Source organism: Trichosurus vulpecula, chromosome 7 (genome assembly GCF_011100635.1).
Source record: "Trichosurus vulpecula isolate mTriVul1 chromosome 7, mTriVul1.pri, whole genome shotgun sequence".
Classification (NCBI taxonomy): Eukaryota; Metazoa; Chordata; class Mammalia; order Diprotodontia; family Phalangeridae; genus Trichosurus; species Trichosurus vulpecula.
Window position 1 is genome coordinate 132,905,023 of NC_050579.1, and position 24,718 is coordinate 132,929,740.

A 24,718-nucleotide genomic window follows, 5' to 3' on the forward strand; every position below is an offset into this window, starting at 1 on the left:
CTAGTTACCTGACCAGAGTGGGTCAATCTATATTCATGACTTAACACCATGGATTTGAATCTAGGTAGTCAGTGTTAAATGAATCAAACAAACTACAATTTTTCTAGTGCTTGCTAACAAAGCTAAGTTAATTCTTACTTTCTCTCCATTCAGCTCAATATGTTCAGGTTCCTTTGAGGTTATCACAGCATGAATCAGACCAAACTAAACTCCTGATCCTATATAGTAACTTAATCCTACCATCAGAACTCAGAACTAATCCGGTGCCCCCAAGACTAAGGTTAACACTACCTTAACTTCAAAGCTACTTTCTATTTCCAATCAGGAGGAATTAATTTCAAATGTTGAAAGCCTAACACAGCTTAAAAGACAACCAACATCTGCCTAACACTGTGTCACCAGCAGCAAGGAGCAAGTCAGCTACAGCTAATTTAGGGTAAGCTATAATTCAAGGCCAACTGAAAGCACTCAGTAATAAAAATACTCATGGGACTCTAAGAAGCTGAGTGCTACAACTGTCCAGAAATCTATGTAAAACCCTAACATTCGGAGGCAGCTAGGTGGCGCAATGAGTAGAGCACCGGCCCTGGAGTCAGGAGTTCAAATCTGGCCTCGGACACTTGACACACTTACTAGCTGTGTGACCTTGGGCAAGTCACTTAACCCCAATTGCCCTGCCTTCCCCCCTCCAAAAAAAGAAAATATTCTCTGCTGATTAAATATTGGATCCTTTGGCCTGACCCTAAAAACTATGTCTTTTGACTTGGTTTTCAAACTCTTTATCTGATAATGGCTCATGCCTCTAACCCAGACCTCATCTCCTGTGTGTCCACATACTCAGTTTATCAGTCCAGATCTCTAATAACAAATCTCTGGCTCTACTTAACCACATACTTCTGTCTCTTCCTCAGTAAGAATTTTCCAATTGTGTCCTTTTCTGCCTCCCTAACAGAATGTCTACCTGCACCCTTAGAGACCTGAATTCAAATTCAGCTTCAGACACTTACTAGCAGTGTGACCCTGGGCAAGTCACTTAACCTCTGCTTCAGTTTCCTCAACTGTAAAATGAAGATAATAATAGCACTTATCTCCCAGGGTTATCGTGAAAAATAAATGAGACAATATTTGTAAAGCACTCAATATAGAACCTTGTATACAGTAGGCATTTAATAAATTCTTCTTTCTCTATTTCCCTCCCTCCCTCCCTTCCTTCTTTCTCTCTTTCCTTCTTTCCCTCCCTCCTTCCCTTATTTTCCTCCTTCCTTCCTTCCCTTTTCCCATGTTTCCCCTCCTCCCTTCCCTCTCTCCTCCCTCCCTTCTTTCTCCCTTCATTCCCTTCCCCCTCCTTTATTTCCTTCCTCCCTATGGCCCATACCATGGCAGGGATTCTTCTGGACCTGAAGTACAGAGGATTCACTCCCTTACTCCTATATCATTAATTATCTTAACATCAGTAAATTTTCACTTAGCTCTTTGCTCTCTTGACTTCTACAAGATTCATAGTCTGGATCACCTGATATAAAATCTACTTAATACTATTTTGTATTTTTCACTCCTGTTTTATGTGTGTTTCTCTAATTAGGCTGAAGTTTTTTCAGTGACAGTGACTATATTTTTTTCTTATACTTCATATTCTCTGCAAAATCTGGCATATGGCAGAGAGATCAATAAACACCAGATTGAGGATATACTCTTCAAAAATGTTTTTTTCTAATTTACATGTATCTACTTACTTATATGTATACTGATTGTTTTTGACACTGCAGACAATTCCCCCCCAAAAAAACATCCATACAAAGCCACCACAAAACCTCACAAACACTTAAGGAAAACCAATTAATAGAGTGATGATGACTGAGTTATTTACAGCTTTCTCCTCTTGCAGTTCACTATCAGTTAGCAGAGAAGACAAGTGTGTGCTTTAATTTGAATAACTTGCTAACAGCTTTGTCCTTTGCATTTAAGCTGACATTTCTTATCATTTAATAATGTGTAAATTATATTTCAAAAATATCTCCAGCAAGTTATGTCCAGAAGTAAACATAATTAAGGAGGTTCAGAATGTATTTTTATTGTTTAATTTATCTGATTTCCACTTTACCAGATTCTGTGTATGTTTTCAAAAAAGAAGACTAAATAGGTATTCATTCAACAATCACATATTGCCTTGCTATTGCTTTATGCAAAACGCTTGCAATGGGTAATAAGTATCTGTTTACATCTAGGGAAAATTAATATTATCAAAGCATCTAAGAAGATCATATACTGGAAAATCAGTTTGATTGCCATCAAATGAAACTTCAGCAAAAAAACAAATAAATAAATTCATATGGGAGAGGAATCTGAGGGAAATTCTACTTCTCCTGGACATACTCTCCTTTGCCTTACATGACATTGCTCTCTCATTTCTCCTACCATTTAACTGCTTATTTTCAGTATCTTCGTTAGATCTTCACCTGTTCTTACGCCTAACTATAAACATCTTTGTGGTTTCTGTTCTAGTCTTTTCTCTCTATTCCCTCACTCTTATCATCAGTTCTTGTAGGTTCAATAATGTCTCTTTGCAGATGACAGCCACATGTATGTTTTCAATCCTAGTTCCTGACTACAGTCCTGAAACACCAACAGCTTACTGGATATCTCCAACTGGAAGATCCCAATCATCTCAAACTCAACATATCTAAAATGGTATTCAAATATCACTGCCTCCCCCTCCCCCATTCCTTCCCTACAATGATCCTTCCTAATATCCCCTAGGTCTTAATATTCTCCCTGTTTCTATCCTTTTGCATCAGTTCAAATAAATGTCTTCAGGTTTCTCTGTATTCACCAGATTTATCATTTCTACTCTACAGTGATAATCTATTATGTTAACAAAGCACAACTTATTTAACCAGTTCCCCAAATGATCCATTGAGTCCAACTATGATCATTTTAAAAGAAATATAGTAGTTAAATATACTGAATTTGTTGACTAATGACTTTTTTCATTATTCTGATTAGCTACATTAGGGAAATTTAAGAAATTATTAACCTAATCCACATATTTTGCCAAAGAATGAGGGTTGGTGCTTTTAGAGCAATTTGGGAAGAGAGGAAAAATACTTTCCCTAATTTTAATGAAATGATTGGCCTAACAGTCAGGAGACTGGATGCAGATTTCATATTAATAAGACAGTAGTAGCATAAGTGATATTTGGCATATTTTCTGTTTGTTTTAAAAGGTAAAACCCAAGTTCATCAAGAAATGCTTGAAAATTGAATGCCAGAGTATGAAGTAAAGGTCATAATGAGAGACACGGTTATAAAAATAAAAGAGTTTAATGTAGATCATTTGTGAGAAAAACACTATAGGCATAATCCATGCACTTCAAAAGTAATTATTCTTCAGTACTTTTCCCCCTTATTATATTGACCCATAATTACATAACACCCAGAAGGTAACTACTATAAAAGCAAAAGAATGACTAATTTCATCCATTCTTCCCTTCAACAAATAGTTATTGCATTTCTGTCATGTATTAGACATTATGACAGATACCCAGGGGAACTTAAATATGGCATGGGACCTGGCTTTAGGAGCTTACAATCCTACTTCTAATTCTACATATTAATAAAGATAAGGCACATTCCAAATTAACTATAATACAAGGTTAAATTGATAATTGCCAGAAGAGAGGCACAAAGTTCAATGGAAAATCCCATTGAATATAAGCTGTTTAAGGGCAAAAAGTATTTTGTTTTTCTAGCCAATGTGATGAGAGGCAGCATGGCATCATGGGTAAAGATCTGGCTTCAGAGGCAAGAACTTCTGAGTTCAAGTCCCACATCCAACAGGTGCTGACTGCAATCCTGAGCAAATCATTTAACTTCTCAATGCTCTAGGCAACACTAAGATGAGTTAGAAAGAGGATGTGACTTACATTGGTAGAGAAAATTTCCTCACCTCATAGTTCCTTCTAACCAATGAAATCACAGGTCTAGTACCCATCATATCCCTAATACCTTACACAGAGTAGGTACCTAATAAGTGTTTGCTGAATGGAATAATGCTTTATTGAAGGAAAGACTACTTCCTAGGTGGGAATTAACAAAGTCTTTGTGTAGGAGGTAGCATTCTAAACAGGCACCTCAAAGACAGGAAGGCTTTTCATGGGCAAGTGCAATGGGACCACATTTTGGGCTAAAGGAATCACATATGCAAAGGCACAGAACCAAGAAAGATCAGCATTTTTGAAAAATGGTGGGTAGTCTAATTTGATTACACAGATAACTTAAAAAAGTAAAAGGCAAGACTAGTGAAATAGGCTGGAGCCAGATTAGGAAAAACCCTAAATGCCAGGCTAAGGAGTTGGGATTCTTTTCCAAAGGCAAAGCAAATCTGTTAAAGGGCTTTAAAATAGGGGTATGATATGACCAGAAATAATGTTTTAGGAATAAGAATTTGGCACCATCATGTACAATGGATTGTGTGGGTGCAGTATCAGAGAAAGGCAGAGAGAAGACTAATTAGGAAGCTGTTCCAACAACCTCCATAACTGTTGCTCCTTCTAGGACTGGTGCCTTGGAGCCAGAAATTCAATAAATCAATAATTATATATTTAGTGTTTCCTATCTTTCAAATACCATGATAAGTATTGTAGAGAATTTTTTAAAAGAGGGGGTAGTGTAGAGAGAGAGAGAATAGAGCACCCAACTTGGAATCAAGAAGACTCATTTTCCTGAGTTCAAATCCAGCCTCAGATACTTACTAGCTGTGTGACCCTGGGCAAGTCACTTATCTCTGTTTGCCTCAGTTCTTCATCTGTAAAATGGGCTGGAGGAGGAAACTACAAACCACTCAGGTATCCTTGTCAAGAAAACCACAGACGGGTTCACAAAAAGTCCAGATAATACTAAAATGACTCAACAGCATGAGACAGATACACAGAAAGAGAATACGAGAGAGAAATAGAATGTGAAAAAGAATGTGTGTGTGTGTGTGTATGGGGGGGGGTGCATATCCTCAAGAGGAGGGCCTAAATGACAGTGGAAGTGGTAAATATGGGAAAAATAATAACTGTAAGAGACATTTCAGAGATACAATTGCTAGGACTTGGTGAAGGAGTGAAATATGAAATATCAAGGAGAGTAAAGCGTAGCAGATTATCTCAATCACAAGAAAGAAAAAAAGATGGTGCCTCTTTTTGTAGGAGCAAAAATGTTGGAAACAATGTACATCCATCAATTGGGCAATGGCTGAACAAACTGAATCACAGACTGTAGTAGGACTTGATCATGCCATAATTAGGAACAAGTGTGATGAATTCAGAGAAACGTGGGGAAATATATGAAATGAGAAAGAAGAAAACAAAACTGAAATAGTGGTGTACACAACGGCAAAAATGTACAAAAACCCACTAAAAGACATCCAAATTCATATTGCTACAATGACCAATAGTGATACCAAGGACTACATCTTTCTCATCTAAATAGAGACATGGTGAAATACCAATGTAGACTGCTGCTAATGTTGTCACATGTGGTTGATGAATCAGTTTACTTTGCTGACCTGTTGTTCTTTGCTATGAGAGGTTCTGAGACTGGGAAAGAAGAAACAAAGATGTAAAAAATGAATACTAAAAGCATCAATAAATCGTTTTATGTTGGCACCTCCCTTGATTATTTCCATCAATGGAGGACTTTGGTACAGAACACAACATACAATGTCAGATTTTTTTTTCAGTATGTTGGTTTAACTGAATTTTTCCCCTCTTTTTTTATTCTTTAACATAGGGGATGGTTCTCTGGAAACAGGAAAAGAAAAGGATATATTGGGAAATGCAAGCAATATAAAAACAAAAAACCCAATAATATTTGTTTTAAAATAAAACATAAAACTTTTTTTCTAAAAAAAGAAAAGAACTAACTTGAGGGAGATGACAAATTTTGAATATTTAAGGATTAATTAAAAACGATAATCTGATGGAAAGAGTACTGGAGTAGGAAGGTATCTGTTCAGACTTAACCTCTGAGACACTGATTTCCTTGGTGACTATGAGTAAATCACTTAACCTCATGTATCTCAGTTTCTTCATATGTAAAATGAAGGGGTTAGACTAGAAAATCTCAGAGATTCTCTTCAACTCTAGACTTACAATCAGGCATGTGCAGGAGTCAGCTCAAGTTTGTGCAAGCAGGCAAGCCAATTGTTAAATGTTCAGTGTGTGTATTTGCACCTCGAAAATTGGCAAATGCTACAAATCAGGGCTTATGTATTATTTCTTTTTTTCTATAAATTAACCCATTTATTGTTGGACTATGGGCTACAGGTATTTGATAAGAAGATTTTACTGGTCTTTCAATTCCTTCAGTCTTCTGATGGCAGATTTGACTATGACTGCGGAGGTGGTATTGTAGGTCCATGCACCACCAGCTACAGTTTTCATGCAGGATCCACAATGCCAGATACCCACAGCCTGTCTCTTCATTTTGGTCTTGCCACAGAAGGAGCAGGTATACTTGGCATGCTAGCTAATTTCAATTTTCTTCACCATTTTTCTGAGGGATGCACCATAACGTGTTCCATATTTACCAACAATTCCAACCTTCTTGGTGTGTTTAGCCATGTTGCCAGTCACGGGGATGGAGCTCGGAGAGCCTTATGTATTATTTCTTTGGATGTTCAGACTTAAGAAAGCAATGGAGAAACTTTTAAGAATACAAATTAAGTTTAAAAGATTGTTGTGCATACAGATTTTGGAGGGAGAGCCAGGTGTTAAACATTTACCAGGATATCAGTGTTGTAATCCTATGATCCTAAATGAAGTTGCTCAGCAGAAAGTTGGAAATGAGGATATTGGAAAGGAGTTTGTAGTTGGAGATAAATATTTGGATTCTGTCTACACAGAAGTGATGGTTGAAGCCATGGGGGTGTCTGAGACCACTAGTCTCACAACCTTAAGCTAGCCTGCCAGCCCAGCTAAATCTGAGCTAGTGGTGAAAGTGTTGGTTATATTTTTAGTCTTTGTGCTCTCTATGCCAGATCCTGAAAGACTACTTGAGGGTAAGGGATGCTGCTCCTTTCCCATACATTAAATACAGAGGTATTTGTATATTTAATATCAGGAGTCTGCTGTTGCTTTTTTTAGTTGTCATAACTACCCAAAACTTTCTAGCTACCAAAACCACCCTTGGAAACTCATTGATGTATATACAAAGCCAAAAATTGTCAATTCATAACAATGGTGATAAGACTCCCGTTTATCTACCTCCAAGGTGTATCCGGAAGATTAATAAAGACATAACAGAGGACTAAAGGCACTAGGCCCAAACAGGTTAGGTGACACCATGTCAGAACTGAGCCCCCTCTTTATTTTTCTGCCCCAGTATTACTCTTTTCTCTTGTCACATTCAAAGCATTTTTACACAGGTACAGAAAAACCCCTTCAATAACAGGTGAAAGCTATGAGTTATTTATATATCAATAAGGCTAAAATCTATCAAAAACAAAAAGGAGAAAATGAGTGTAGTGTTCAAAGGTACCCATTTTTAGGGACCTGCAGTCATAGGAGCAAATCTTTGAATCAATTTAAATCTTCCCCAAGGCTTCAAATGGTAGTTAGGACCATGGAAAGACCACTGACTCTGGAGTCAGAGAACCTATGTTTAAATGGCTCCCCTCTGATGTATATTACCTGGGATATTAAAGACTTAAATCTTTGTGATATTGGCCAATGCTTTTAATTTCCAGGAGTCTCTGCTTATTCATCTTTAAAATGAAGGAGTTAAACTCAGCCACGTCTCCCATCTATCCATTGTCCATTATTGACTGATTAACTTTCTCCAGTCCCTAAAGCTATGACAGCTCTGGTGGAAAGGCTGGAGAGCAGTTCAGGCAGAGGAAGGAGTTTACAAGGAAATTTATGGGTTGAAATGAAGCATCATTCTCTCCACCATACAGAGCACAGAACTGGGGATGGGAGCAGTGGGAAGTGAGTGGAGAGATATGAAGTTTGATATCTGCCCTTGGGAAGTTCACAATCTAGAAATGCAACCAAATCAGAGCTCAGGATTAGCAAATTAATGCAAATGTTGTGAAGTTTAATGGGTTCCATTTCCATAGCCCAACAATCTATCGAGTCTTTTGAAGGCCATCCCATTCTGACCCTTCGGCCCTCTCTCTCTCACCACCTGCAAAGTCGAAAATATGCTTAAACCCATAGCTTAGGGATTGTTCAGATTTAGCCAACAATTGGAATAATGGCTAGCATTTATATGGCACTCTAAGGTTTACAAAGCACTTTATGTGTTTATTTTATCTTATCTGATCACTGGAACCAATTTCAACTGCCTAATGTTCCATTTCATTGTTAATGTGTGAACAGAACCAGTGCATCCTGGGACTCACTTTATAGAATTATCAATAAAATTATAAATGATCTTTTTAAACGTCAAAGCTTCTTTCTGCTCTCACCCTCACAATCATTGTGATCACTTATGATGACAGATAGTTAAAGGGGTCTTTACTAATCGGAGGTAAATAGAAATCCTTTCTCCCAATCTGAGTCATACAATACAACTATTACCTATGAAACGATAGCAGAAGCATGTCCCAAATTAAAATTCTAAGATGTCATCTGTTAATGAAGACACAGTGATGTGAATAATTGCGGCGTTCTCAGTAATTGCTCATTTGGATTATCTGAATTTCAAAAAAAAGGAAAATGAAAGATTGTTGTTCAGTTGTGGCTGACTTTTCATGACCCCATCTGAGGATTTCTTGGCAAAGATATTGGAGTGGTTCTGCCATTTCCTTCTCCAGCTCATTTTAGAGATGAAGAACTGAAGCGAACAGGATTAAGTGACTTATCCAGGGTCACACAGCTAGTGTCTTGAGGTCATATTTGAACTCAGGAAGATGAGTTTTCCTGACTTCAGGCCTAGAACTCTTTTCCACTCTTTGCCACCTAGCCACCCCCAACAAAAAATTGGAGGTACATAAATAATTTGAAGAGCTGGAGCCAGCAGATGACCTGAGAGTTTGTGTCTTGCCCTGACCTTAAGCAATCTTCAAATTTAGCATGCATAACAGAATAGCAGGTGACTATAAAGAATAATGTTCTGATATATCTCCAATAGCATCCTTTTCAGATGGTCATCATGCAGCTCCTTAAACCTATTTCTTTGTTCCCACAATTGTTAGTGCCTCTCTCTAGCCACAGTATTAACTTTATATATATTTTGTATGAATTTATGTCCCTAGTAGAATATAAGGCCCCTTGAAGGCAGGACTGTCTCAACTTTGTATTTGTAATCTTAGAACCTAGCACACAGCAAGGGGTTAATAAATACATATTGACTGATTAAATGCTTCTAGCGAGTCAATATAGATTTCTTTCCCTTCCCCTCTTCGGTAAGGACTTAATATGTAATACCCTTATGTTTACTCTTATATAATGACCAATATAAAAAGATTCCCTTTCATAGAATGACAATAATCTTTTTAGAATCTTGCCATTAAAGATTTTCAAAGCTATCATCTTTTTGTTGTTGTTGAAAATGTAGACATAAATTCATCTCAATCCAATCATTTAAGTGTTTATTATGAGCAAAATACTGCTAAAAAATGAACTCACATTGCAACTGAGAGGTACCTAACAGATAATGCATTTAAGAAAATTTTCCACAGGCCAGACTTAGCCTACAAAATAAAGATTTCTCCATTTCTTTCCATAATTTCCAATTATCACGAACTAAAGCTGTCAAGCCTTTAAATTGTGCTAATTTTTTATACTGATAATTTTGGAGTTTTGTCTTTGTACTTCATAATGAGATACTAGGAAGCTCAAGTAAGAAGAGCTTAATGAAGCTTTAAGATGATGAAGCTATCTAAAATGCATCCAAATTATTCAAATTTAATGGACCTATAGAGACTGGACATATTGCAATAGCTTCTTACAGTAATATTAATATGCTGTCCTGGGGACACAAAGATGTACCAAGTTTCTTCTAATATAGACACAGCACTTATAAAGCTAACTAGCTAGTTACCTAAATAATATCCTTTCACAGGTAAGGAGTGTATTTTGAATTACTTTTCTAGAAAAGGTAAATGAGATTTACACAATCACAATTCTGCTTCCAACCAGGAGACAGCTGACTGGCTTTAGGGGTATATCTTATTGCCATAGAACTGAGGAAAGTTAAATAGTATATATGAGTATCAAACACAAGACTTTAGTAGCCTCATGAGTGCAAATAAGGTAATATAGCCTACCAAGGTAATAAATTACCTTAAATATAACTCATTGAGGACAAGGTTTATGTTTTACAAATGTTCCATAAAACATATGTACAGGGTATCCCCAAAGCCTTAGTGAGTGCAGTTTTAAGTTTTAATAGCTTTAAACTACAATAAGACTTTTGGGACATCTTGAATATGTGGTTATTCCAATGAATCTATGTTGCTGAAGAAATGGTAGCAGTTCTCCTTTTAAAGAAGTCAAATAGACTCAGAGAAATTGGCTTCAAATCCTGCCATCTTTCACTATTCATGTGACCTTGGGCATGTGAACTTTCTCCCTCTGAAGCTCAGTTTCTTATATTTGATCCCATGATTTTAAGTGGATAGACGTTAAAAGCTAGCATTATAAAAACAGGTAGGGTTAAGCATCGACTTGTTGTAAGGACTGAGACTGGATCACAGAACTTAGAGCTGGGGAGGGCCTTATCGGTGACCTAGCTCAGCCCTCTCATTTTATAGATAAAGATAATCAGGGTCAGAGCTTAATAGACTCACATAAACAGAAAATAGCAGAGTTGGGACTCACATCCCAGGACCTCATACTACAAATTCAATGATCTTTCTGCTGAACCACATGATCTTCCAAATGCCAAGGGAGATGGGGGAGAAAGAAAATACTAGGCATTGTGCTAAGCACTTTATAAATATTATCTTATTGATCTTCATAACAACTCTGACAAGTAGATGCTATTCTCGCCTTATTGTTGAGGAAACTGAAGCAGACAGGGGTTAAGTGACTTGCCCAGGATCACACAGCTAGCAAATGTTTGGGGCTCAGTTTGAACTCAGGTCTTCCTGACTCCAAACCCAGTGCTCTATCCACTGTGTAGTCTACCTGTCTCTAGACAAGTACATCAAATCCAATCAGAGAATCAACTTATCAATCAATAAATCCTATGATTATTTTCCTAATTTGCTTCATGAATTGCTGTGTCTAAAAATATCCATCACATGGTAGTCAATCTTCACGAGTATTTGGCCAGACCATACTGATAAATTAATTTCCCACCTGAGTTCTTGTCTTGAAGAATTTTAGTTAAATACTTTTAAAAAGGTGCAATAGAAGTATGTTTTTACCTTAATAAAGGTGCTTTCAAAGTTGAAGCAATCTTCATTTTTTTGATCACTTCATATTAAAACACAGTAATTCACTGAGTGCTTCCAAGGAGAAAGAGAACGATCCTTGCTTGCTAGCCAATGATCCCAAGACTATGCAAAATGCTGGGATTTTTACTACAATTATAAACAAAGAATATATGAAAAGAAGGAATTGATGACAAGCACTCCATAAAGGGAGATTGACATAAGGTGGATTTTATTTTTAATTTTCAAGAAAAGGAAATTAAGCATTAACTGATAATTCAATAGCTAAACAAAGTATCATAATTAAAATTTCAGGATATTTGAGACACAGGACTTCTCTCAGTGGCTCTAGTAGGTCAGTGAGTGACATGTGAATTTAATATTTTTATATAAAACAAAGCATTTATAATTGATAAATCAATGAATGTTTTTGATAAGTACGTTTTGGGCTAACAGTCATTAACCTTGTCAGAAACTCATTTTTGTTTGCAAACCGCACTTATGTCAAATAATTGCCTACATATACTAGTCACATAACCTAAAATAACTACAGGGTGAATGCAAAAAGACTTGGGAAATCAGTACTGGGAGGGTGACAAAATTCATTAGAGCAAATACTAGGTATTCTGGTTATTGGTTTATAGTTACGTTTTTAATATTTCCATTTTCAAATCGTGTTCAAGCAGGTTAGTACATTGTATTATAAGAAGTATGACTTGGTTGCTTTGCAAAAAAAAAAAAAATGTTCACATTACCTTGGTGAAGGCTGAAATAGATAGATGGAGCATTTATTAAGCATTTACTATGTGCCAATTACTGTGTCAAGCACCGGCTAAAAATACAAGCAAGTGAGACATATTCTGATTTCAAGGAGTTTACATTCTAATAGGAGAAGAAAACCCATAAAGTGGAGCTTGAAAGCAGATGGGTCTAGGGGAGGTATACTCTGGTGACAGCATGAAGATATTCAGGAAATGGCAGGAAAACCTAGATATGGTTAAGATAAGGCCAAAGCTGGTATATCAAAGCCCAAGGTAGTTCCACGGATAAAGCCTAATTTTCTGGTGTGAAGGAAATAAAGGTTATGCTCTGAATAAAAAAAAGGCATGACATAAAGGAAGTGATGGCCAGGAAGTGACGTGAAGGCCTGGGTCAAGCAAGAGAAGGCAAAAGCTCATTTATTTATTTTTTTTGCAGGGGGAAGGCAGGGCAATTGGGGTTAAGTGACTTGCCCAAGGTCACACAGCTAGTAAATGTGTCACATGTCTGAGGTCGGTTTTGAACTCAGGTCCTCCTGACTCCAGGGCCGGTGCTCTACTCACTGCGCCCCCTGGCTGCCCCTTTAATTCTCATCTTTATGCAATTATCTACTGAATTCACCAAGTCCCAGTCTCTCCCAGAGATCCAAATTCACATTCCCACTCCATGCATTCAAAACTAGATTCATCTTTTCCCCTTATCTTAGCCCTCTTTCCAATTCTTTCATTTATGACATTGGAACCATGATCCTCCTAGTCACAAAGGTTCACAATGTTAAAAATACTGTTCATGCTATCTCCACAGCATCCCTATCATCTATCCCTTTTCACCTACAACCAACACTACTCAATTCAAGACCTCATCACCTACGCCCCTGCAACCCTAAAATTCTGTGATTCTATGACTACGAAAATAGCTTCCCAAACAGATGACATAGTGGATAGAACACTGGACTTGGAGTCAGAAAGACCTGAATTTCAATCCAGTCTCAACCACTCATTAGCTGTGTGCTCCTGAGCTAGCCACAACCTCTTTCTGTCTCAATTTTCTCAATAAAATGAGAATAATAATAGGACCCACTTCTCAGGGTTGTTGTTAGGATGACATGAGTTCATCCTTGTAAAGTACTTTATAAACTTCTGTAAATGCCACAGAATAGTTATCTCTCTCTCTCTAATCTAGTCATCACACAGCTGCCAAATTAATCTTTTTAAATAAAGCACAGTATTCACCATATGAATCTCCTACTCAAAAACTTTTCAGTATTGCCATGTTTCCTATAGGATAAAATACAAACTCCATGGTCTTTCATTTAAAGACCTTCAAAATCTCACTCCTGCCCACCTTCCCAGCCTTAATATACATAACTCCCCTTCGTGGATTCTACATTTCAGTCAAACGTAATTATTCTATTTTTCTGTATCTTTGTCCTTCGCTCTCCTATCTCTGTGCCTTTCTTGCTCATGTCTAGAATCCACCACCTCCTTGTTTCTGCCCGTTGAAACCCATCTTTCTTCATTTAAGGCCACATCACCTCTTCTGTTGTCTGTCCAGGATACCTAGTTTCACAATCAACAGTATTATTTCATAGATTAGAGCTAGACAAGACTTCAGAGGTTATCTATCCCAATGCCCTATCATTTTACAGATGAAGAAACCGAAGCTTCTAAATGTAAGATATTCTATCCCTCCTCACAAATTCTCAAACATTAAGTTGGCATCTAGTCTGGCCCTCCCAAATGTCAAGAGAACCAAACTGTTAAAAAAAAAAAAAGGACGCCCATCATCTTCACTGCCACAACCACAATTGCTTACCAATTAACACTGACTGCCAGGTAAGCCCAAGAACTTTGGGAATAGCAGTGTTCTCCAGGCCGCCAATCTTGTTGCCAGACCATCCCTGAACTATTATCCAGAAGAGCAACTACAGTTGCAGTTACAATTACAGAAATGCAACCTATCAAATGCTTCTAGAGGTGATGCAGCCCCAGCCTCCTTGGCATCCAGAATATGAAAGTCAAGAAAAAGAAAATGTCCACTACTAAAATCTTTGACTCTGTCAAATACTCTAACATTATTAACTGATAAGGTTTTATTAATGGAAATTTCATTAAAGAAAATGTATTACCATTTGCTTTGCAGCCATAGCCTAATGTTCACTGGGTCTTTCAACTTGCAGTTGAAACTTCTACATATGCTATCTCCTCTCCTCTCCCCTCCTCTCTCCTTCCCTGCCCTCCTCTCCTCACCCCTCCCCTCTTCTCCTCTCCTCTCTCCATGTGAGGTACTATGCCCTTACCTGAGGGTCCTCTGCCCAAAGGAAGGTAAATTTTGAAGGCTGAAACCTACCCACATATCTTGGGGTGTACTGGCTAGATTTCTTTCTTAAAGGCCATGCCTTAAACCCAATTCACTCTTGCTCTAATTGATGGACCAACAGTAGGTTCCTACCCAAGCTCCACTTAATGGTTATTATTTGGGCCTAATGGATGTAAATGGTAGTTGTTTCTCTTTAGGACAGAAACCCCGAGGGTTTTCCCCTTCCTGTTTGATATTTTTCTTATCAAAGGGAACATTCCTTGGCTCACTTCTCAAATAGCCCTAATCACTGAATGGGTGTTGCCTCAGTCAAAATGAGAACTGGGAAAGACTTTAGCTTAAAAAGATCAAGGTGTTTTACTGCATCCTGGGCCATCACCAGTTGTGCTAATTTATATCTGTCCACTGGACCCAGATGGGACATGGAGAAGAAAGTGAGGCTGGTGACTTTGTACAGCCCTCCCTCACTTATGCCCAACTCATTTGCAAGTCATGGCATCATCTTCCTGATGTTATAGTCCTCTTCAAGAATGAAGGACAAACCACAGAACCCTCAACAGAATGAAAGTCCCATGAAAGCAGGAACTGTGTCACCTTTTATATGCATTCCTAATACTTGGTACGTAGTAACTACTAATTTTTTTTTCGTTCTTGCATTCACTTATTCATTGCTCCTATTAATCTCTACCCTATATCATGTCTGTGTGTATGTTGCACTCCATCCCCAATTGTGTCATTTTTCATCTTTGTATCCCTGGTGCCCATCACAGCATCCCCAAAATAATAAATATTGTTTGAGTCAAACTGAATCTTTCCATTTGGTACTTTTGGATACAGGTGCTCTAAATCAGAATTTAACAATCCATATATTTCATCACTAGTTTTAATGTTTTTAACATACCACATGCTAACTTTAAAAAGGAAAACCATCAGTCCATGGCCTCTTTAAATTCAATTTTAATTGCTTTCTGTCCTTATTAAAATTATGTTATTGTAAGATATTCTAAAGAAGTTTGTGTGCTGCAGGCAAAAAAAAAATGTGTTTCATGCTTTTTATGCACCCCTGCTAAGATAAGTGCCAGCAGCAATAAAAGGCTGGACCAGACTATCAGAAGTGGGATGTGGGCGTCCATCCCAATATGTCAGTACAATGTTCTTGGTTTTCTTCCATTTGTTCTTTGCTAGATCCTCAAGAGGTGTACTTGTTTACAAGTATGGAGTGGAAGTCTAAGGCACTAGCAAAAATGAAAACCACATTTTCTATGAAAATAGTTCTCTCTCTCCCAATTTACCTCTCCCAATTCTAATTTCACACAACCCTCAGATTAGACTCTGCTTTGTAGACATCTCACCTTCAAATATGTTTTACTTCTGTTGAACAACGCATATTCACAGAAGAAATTTAATAAGGATAAATGGAAAATCTTCCATGAGAGCTAAAAGAAACCTATGTCACAAGTACCAAATGAAGGGGATATGTGGAAGAAGTTCATTTGAAAAGGATCTGGAAGTTTTAATGGACCTCCAGCTCAATGTGTGTCAGAAATGTGATATAGCAACCAAAAAAAATGAAAACAATCTTAGGCTAAATTAGAAAATTAGAATGTCCTGGGCCGTCTTCTCTCTACACTCTCTCAAGGACCTCATCAGCATCCATAGGTTTCATTTAATTGTAATCCCTATGCCAAAGGCTCTGAGATCTATATATCCAATCCTAGTCTCTCTGTCCTGAGTTCCAGTCACCTATCATGAATTATCTATCAGCCCTTTGAAAATGGATGTCTCAGAGTCATTTTAAACTCAGCATATCAAAAAAAAATAAAGAAAAGAAAAAAAGAAATCATTCTTTCCTTCTAAACCAACCCCTCTTTCAAACTTGCCTATAATTATCTAAGGCAGCACCATTCTTCCAGTCATATAGGTTCAAAACCTTGATATCATCTTTAACTCCTCATTCTCATCCTAAATAGCCAATCTGTAGCCAAAAATATCATTTCTATCTCCACAACACCTTTCACACTCATCCCTTTCCTTCCACTCAAATGGCCATCACCTTAATTCAGGCTTCCTAATTGCCCCCCTCCAACTTTAAGGCTCTTCTGATTTGAACCCATCCCACCACACAGCTACCAAAGTGTTATTCCTAAAGTACAGGTTTGACCATGTCACATTACTACTCAATAAACTCCAATGGCTACCCATTATCTCCGAGATCAAACATAAACTCTACTATCAAGTAAAGCTCCTCACAATCAGTCCCGATCCTACTTTCCACAATGTTCCCATTCATGTACACTAGAGTATATGCCCTCACACAGGGCACTCCATCTCTCATCCTCATGCTTTGGCACTCACTCTCTCTCTTCTATGCTTGGGATACACTACCTCCTTACTTCCCTCTCTACCAATCCCTACCTTTCTTTAATGCTCAGCTCATGCTCTGCCTTCTTCATAAAGTCTTTCCTAATGTGTCCAGTTGCTAGTACACTCCTTTTAGATTGTCTTATACAATATCTATTTTGTATATATTCCTATGTGTACATCTTGACTCCTCTTGCTAAATTGTCAGTTCCTCTAGGCTGTTTCATTTTTGCCTTTGAATCCCCAGTGCCTGGTACAATGTCTGGAACATAGTAAACATTTAATAAATCCTGGTTAATTTACTGATTAAATAAGTGATAACCACACTTTGCTCCAACCTCATCAAATTACATTGGAAATATTGTGTTGTTTAGGAAAGATATTTTTGGAAAGAGTTCACAGGCTGAAAGATATTTTTGGAAAGAATTCACAGTCCAGAAAAGGGCTAGTGAGATGGTGAAGGGTATTATAATTGTTAATTACAGCACAGAATAGTAAGAAAAGAAATGAATTTGGAATCAACTGTCTTTGAATTCAAACCCTGACCCACCAACCTTAAGCAAATCCCTTGACCTCTCCGGACCATTTCTTCAGATAGAAAATGAAGGACCATTAAGGTTCTTTCCAACTTTAGATCTAAAATCCTATGACCATTCTATATGTGGATCATTGAAATGAACTGGAGATGTTAGCCTGGAGAAGAGAAGACTTTGTGGGGACCAATACTGGCATGTGAATAGGAGAGAACGATATGATTGATGCCTTTAGATATTAGAAGAGCTATCTTGTGAAAGAGGGGGTAAGCATGATCTGAATGGCCACGGGAGGGAAGACCTAGGCATAATGGCTGACATGTTCAGAGGCAGATTTAGACGCTATCAAAGGGAGAGAATTCTCAACAACCAGAGCTGGCCAAAAGTGGAATAGGCTGAGTCAGGGATTAACAGATTGTCCCTTGATAGAATTTTCCAAGCAATGATTAGACGACCCCTTTCTCAGTGATAGTACCTTTAGTCATTTTTCAGTTGTGTCCACCTCCTTATGATCCCCTTTGGGGGTTTTCTTGACAGATATTTGAGTGGTATATACAAATATACAAAACTTTCCATTTGGAAACTCAAGAGATATTCAAGTGGTATATAAAAATATACAAAACTTTCCATTTGGAAACTCGAGTCATTTTCATCACTTGGTACACTGTATTTTAAGACCGAAAGGGCAAGGATCATGAGAAAAGAATATTTTTGGATCAATTTCACTATCTCAGCACAGTGTGATCAGTGCTGAATTGAACCGTATGGATTGTCTCCCCCAATGAGGAGCAAGTTCCATAAGGGCGAGTACTATCTCTCCTATCTATTAGTATCCACAGCCCTTAGCAGGGTGCTTGGAATGCAGCAAGCACTTAATAATAAATGTTTTTTCATTCATCAATTCAAGAGAACTTCACAATCAACCTTTGGCAAAGCCACCTAAGAAGAGCAATAAGACAATTCAGGGAGACAAAGCCATTGCTCCTCTTTGTCCCAGGTGGAAAGCAACAGAGGCTTCAGGGTGGTTCCATGGCATCACAAACCTAGGTAGGCAAAAGAATGAAGAAGTACCAGATCTAGGTTCACGAGCAGCCATCACTTCAGAATGTCTCAGGGAAATCAATTTTTGGAGTTATACATTTTGAGCTCTGTCTGATTGCATTCACCAACCTAAGAGTTGGACTCTGAGTATTCCACATTCACTTTAAGAATAATGGAGATATTATCAGCTGTAGCCTTGAGATGTGTTCTAGGAATCAAAATGCAGTGCAACTTAATTAATTTGTTTTTAAGAAACAAAATGCCACATTTTTCTTCTATAGAGTAATTACAAGCACATTTGTGCCTTTCATATTTAAAAGAAAATTATTTCCTGGGTTTATTTTGTTTTTTTCAGAGGAAAAAAATCTAATTTCTTAATACATTGGTCTGTTTTTCTTAAATTGTCTCATTAAAATAAGAGATGAATAGATGCCATTAAGCGTATTTAGCATTGAGACAACAAACGAATCCTTTGTCCAAATAATAAGGATTTTTGATCTCTTCTAATAAATGTGGCCTTTCCTTACAATGCCTTTTTCATAGTGTTTAGAAATACACTTTCAAGCCTTGCCAAGAAAGCTCCCCTGAGTTCCAATGACTTTTCTTCAGTGTCCACCTTCATAGACAGATGATAGAGGTTGTGCCTTTGATCCTCAAACATATATGGAGAATATTTTTCAAAAGGTTTAAAAAGAAAATACAGAATGCCAGCTTTACTAAATTAAAGGAAAAATCTAAGTGTAAGGTTAACTCAAAGACTCAACATAGGCCCAGAGAACTGAATTGTTAATTCAGGAATCATCACACTATGGCCTTAGCTCTTTGCTTACACCCACTAGAGCTTGAGTTGAGAAAACAACTAATGGGATATCTCCTTTTAATTAGGAGACAGGACCATACATCTGGCTGCAATCCTTAACAACTCCAACCATGATTACTACCATCTGTCCTCTTGGACTTTTAAAAGGAAAGTAAAAGAATAAAAAGGAGAAAGGGAAAAAGAAGAGGATGTTGAACAGGTCAAGGGATAGTAGGGACATTAGTATATGGAACTCCTGGTTTAGAAAATTCCTTCTGATGTATGTTGGCATTTTCTCTGCAATTTATAGTCTCAATTTCCCAGAGTATTGACTAACATCATACAGCCAGTAGTGATACACACATACATACATACATATAAAAACATACATACAAATATATAAGATAGGATGTGTTTGAAGCCATGTCTTACTGGCTGTTTCTATCTACTATACCACACTGCCAAATGGGAAGAGGGAGAAAATATGACATGGGGAAGAAGAGGAATAAATGGGTGAAAAAAGTATAGAGTTGCCTTGGAGTTATCTGTGCCTAGTCAGCAGTGATGAGGTAGAATTAAACTTATCCAAAAGAGAGAAAAGTTTCCACTATTCTCATTCATTCTCCTCACCACAAACATGGAGGGCAAGAATACACAGATATCAGAAGCAGACTGGACAGCTTTGATTTTCTATCATGGGCAACTGACACAAAATGCAATATAATGATGTTTTAAATCAAGGTGGAGAGAGACAAAGAAAAAATGTAAAGGTAAATAACAGATCACAGTTCTGTAAGCACACCCTTTGGGACTACTTCCCTCATTCACACTGGCAAGTTGAGTCCCCAGAGGGCAGTAACCAAGTGATCTTGAGGAGCTGGGGGGTTACTCAGACTGAATTTATCATCACTAGAATTAAGTTTGTGTCCTGGCTCCAGCAGAAACTATTTTTGGAAGTATAGGAATATTTCTTCATCTTCATGGGCCTTAGTTTCCTCATCTCTAAAATGGGGTTGCTGTCAGAAAAGCAACATATAAATGTGATTCCTGTTTATTAGCTACTCTTAATTATTATATAGTTCAATGAAGATGAGGTGATTCTTTAAAAAATTATCACTACTTTATGCCTTTTACTTCAGAAGCAATGGAAACAGCAAGGGTCATTGACCTAACATACTGTGGTGGTGTTGTTATTGTTCAGTTGTGTCTGACTCTTCATGCCCTCATTTGGGATTTTCTTGGCAAAGATACTGGAGTGGTTCACCATTTCCTTTTCCAGCTCATTTTACAAATGAGGAAATGGAAGCAAACAGGGTTAACTCACTTGCCCAGGGTTATATAGCTAGTAAATGTTTGAGGCCACATTTGAACTCAGGTCATCCTGACTCCAGGGCAAGCACTTTATCTATTGTGTTACCTAGCTGCCCCTATTGCATGAAGTATAACCAAACATATCTTAAATTATGTTTCAAAAAGGAAAAAAAATGCAGCTATTGCTGCTAATGATTGAAGAGGAGCTTGAGTTTATGACTTGGCCTTAGAGTTCCATTTTAAGGATCACAGATGGACTGCCACATTATCCATTTCCATAAACATTACACATCATGGCACAATTCTTTTCAGAGAATGTATTTCACACTATGTAAGCAATACTTCCAAACACCGGAGCTGGACATGACACTGCCAAGCTTACCTGCAGAGAAGTACACTTTGCTAGCTCTCACCCAGCATGACTAAATTTATCAGTGTTCAAACAGAGAGCAAAAGAAAAAGCACCTAGTTTTTGACAGTGTAACTAGCTTGTGGTAAACTGCTGCTAGGCAGTGTTCAGTGAGCTATACTTATCCTATAATATTGGGAGACATCTCTCATGCTGCTCTGCAAGAGAAAAGTGAGAATCAGATAGACTTAGGATAGAATTACTTCCTCCCATTGAGCCTCTGACTGCCCATAACTACATCCAAAAATTTCCTTCTTTCCTTAGAGAAGGCACAGATTCATCCAGTATTAATCAGGGACAAACTTTTGAAGCTTATGATCAGTCCTGTTTAGATAAACTTAAAAGCTGATCAGAAAATGAAATGGGGAAAGGCACAAAGAAAGAGGGAATCCTTTGGTTATTTGATTTTTTTTTTCCCTGTAGCTTTTCCATCTTATTTGTGAGTGCCTTGGTGAAGTATGTTTATAAGCTGTTTTGACAGCAGGCAAATATACATTGTATGTCAGGGCTGGGTTGATTATCTGCTTTAAGCATGTTGCCAAATACTGAACACATGGGAATGGTATTTGGCCAAAGCTGTTTGTAAAGTTGAAGTACTTAAGATTAGACAAGATCTTTCCTGAAGTAAGTCTATCACTAATCTTGCTCCTCTCTTCGGCTTTCCCTTCACCTACATTCATACAACTGGGAATAGTATCAGACTGTTCTCTAAGCAGGCTGAAGAATAGGGCAAATTGTTTGCTTAAATTGTTTTGGCTGTCACTCTGCACTGATTGGATCTAGCAGATGTGGAAGCTTTGGGGGGAGAAAATGCAAAGAATTTGAGAAAGTTCGATGCAAATCTGTAAAGCCCTAGGCACTAGCATTATGAATGCTCTACCGAATTTCATGGCCAAGGTCTAGGGACCCTACAATTTCAGAATGTTTGCTTCACTGACAATGCTCTTGTGGATGACTAAGTCATGTTCAATTTTAAATGTTTGAGAAGGTTCTACTGTCTCCATTTAAAAACTGAAGGAAAGAAAGATCAAAGACTGATAAAGGCATGTAAACCCTCCCTCACATGCAAAAATACATGTCCTCACCAGGTTATTCTGGACAAGGGAGTTCATCTGAGTCAAGAGCCTGTTATTTAAAGCAGGTGGCAAAATTTATAGCACCATGGCAACCTCTTCTTTGGAAGCCAGCATACTGCAGTTATTTCAGAATTTGGGAGGGAGCAGGACAAGAGTTAGACCTGTGACTTCTTTGGGGTAGGCAATTCTTGGTGAGGAAATTTCCTCTCCCAAGTGCAGACTAGCAACAGTTTTGCAAACTTCACAGAATCAATGAGAGGTTAAGTGGTTTGCTCATTGTCACAGAGCCTAAGACAGTACTTGAACCTAGCTCTTCTCAATGCAGGGGCTGCTGGTCCTCTACCCATTTCACCATACTGCACCTCTATTTCAGAATTATACATTATTAAGTAACTTTATTTTTAAATGTTATTTATTATTTTAAGTAACTATTATTTTTCCAATACATATTTTCAATATATGTTGACCCAGCAGCTAGACCTGAGTATGAAACAAGAATTAGCAAAAAGGTAGTACATAAAGCTTTATTAAGCTCTTACTATGTGCTAGGCATTGTGCTACTTGCTGTAGTTACAAAAAAAAAAAGGCAAGATCTAGTCCCTTGCCCTCGAGGAACCTACAATCTAATGAATAATGTGTTACATCATATAAGCAATCCAGATCACCTCTAATCTTATATTTTTATTATGTATGATTCACTCCCTACCACACTTGATTTGGGTGCATTCCCATTTCCAGTTCATGGGTATACAACTGCTTAGTTCTAAAGTAAAGGAAGTTAAATACTTTTTAATTGGATTTCTTTTTCTACCTACTTTTGGCAAAGTTCTCAAATTACTTGTTTTCAGTTTCACCTCAACAGAAAAAGCAAGGATCATGTGATTTGGAAGTTGTTAGTATGATAGAATTGAGGCAAAATATGAACCAAAATAGTTATAGGGAAAATTAGGTAGGAAAGCACTTTCTTTGTTCTTTTTTAAACATTGAAAATATTCTAAGTGGAAACAATATTATGTTGGCTTAAGAAGCAAGAAAAATCAAAAGTTAATAAACAATTCAGTTTTTGCATGAACAAAATCAATGCAACTGGGAGAAAAAGGGAAACGGCTCACTTGAACTATTGAACTATTGTTCCAAATCACTTACAATGAGAAATGTTAACAAACATAACCTTGAGGTGTGACTTTAAAACTAGCAAACTTGACTACCTCGCAGTCAGGATGGTTGCAACTGGGGGTATTCTACCTCCTATTCTTGTCCTTTACTTGGGATGCTTTACTGCTCACAGAGGAATAAGATGGAAGTCAACAACATTCTACCTGAGATGGAGGACCATTAATTTGGCCTTAACATTTCCCCTTCCATTGTCTCCTAAAATGTACCAAGCCTTATCAACTGCCCTGCTTCTATTCCCCCGCAGTCCCCCAGCATTGTCCTCTTAACTTTAATAATCTAATGACCTCTGGGCCTTGCCTTCTTACCCTATCACTGTACCTTTAGGACTTTATGACCTTCCCAACTTCCCTGAGACTAAAATTTCTCTTGTGTGTTGTCTCAGCTAATGGTAAGATGAGGTTCTTAAGAGCTTTTCTATTTACATCCCCATCTTTTTGTATTTGTATTCCCATGGCACTTGATGAGTTTAATAAGCAATCATAATCATTAATGCTCTTTTATTCATTCAAAGATGAGAATAGTCAATGCTGGAGGGGTCATAGAATGATGGATACAGCAACAAGTGATTGGTGGTGCTGTGACTTAGCCCAACCATTACGGAAAATAATTTGGAATTATGCCGAGAAAATGACTGAAATGGCCATGTCACTTAACTCAAAAGGACCACTGCTAGGCATGCTGCATATCCCAAGTGGGTTGAAAATAGAACTAAAGGTCCTGTACACACCAAAGAGATTACATTTGCTCTTGGAGGTAACAGGGAGCCACTGGAGATGATTAAGCAGAGAGGGTGATGTGGCTAGACCTATGCTTTCAAGAAATGCCTTGGCCAATGAATAGAGAATGGATTAGAGCGGGGAGAGACTTGGGTCTGGGAAACCAATCAGAGGGCTACTTCAATAGTCCAGGCGCAAGTTTATGAGAGCAAATGTTAAAAAATAAAGTAAGCAAGACCAATAAAAACAAGACACAATGATCACAACACTGAAAATGTGGCCCTCTAGGTCCTCAAGCATGGCCCTTTGACTGAGTCCAAAAGTCATAGAACAAATCCCCTTAATAAAAGGATTTATTCTCTAAAACTTGGACTCCGTCAAAAGGCTTCACTCAAGGACCTAGAAGGCCACATGTGGCCTCAAGGCTGCAGGTTTCCCACCCCTGGATAGAACATTATACATGCTGCTATTCTTCGCTGATTTGCTGGTTAGTTTTGCCAAACTCATTTCACCCCTTCTCTTTTTTATTCTTTGCCACAAGGTATGACTCTCTGAAGAAAGGAGTAGAAAAAGATGTATTTGAAAATAAAGGTGATGTAAAAACAAAAAGAAAAAAGAAAAAAAATTAAAATATTTCACTTCTTTCCTTCAATGTTTTTCTTTCACCACATACTATTTACAATTTTCCCCACCTTTTCTTCTTTTGCTCATTTAAACTAAGTTCCAAGTTTTCATTGCTCTTGTCACAGGCAGAACAGCTGCATATAAGTGAGCACCCCACCTATTCTCAGAAGACACCTAAGTCTACAGCTGCCATATTAAAACAACCACTGTCTCCATAAACAGAAGA

At 37.7% G+C, this 24,718-nt stretch overlaps 1 protein-coding gene and 1 pseudogene across 7 annotated transcripts in view; both read right to left on the reverse strand.

Annotated features, from left to right (window-relative positions):
• Positions 1-24,718, reverse strand: part of LAMA2 (laminin subunit alpha 2) — a 777,226-nt gene that overhangs the window by 726,230 nt on the left and 26,278 nt on the right. The window lies entirely within an intron of this gene.
• Positions 6,275-6,608, reverse strand: LOC118856120 (annotated as a pseudogene).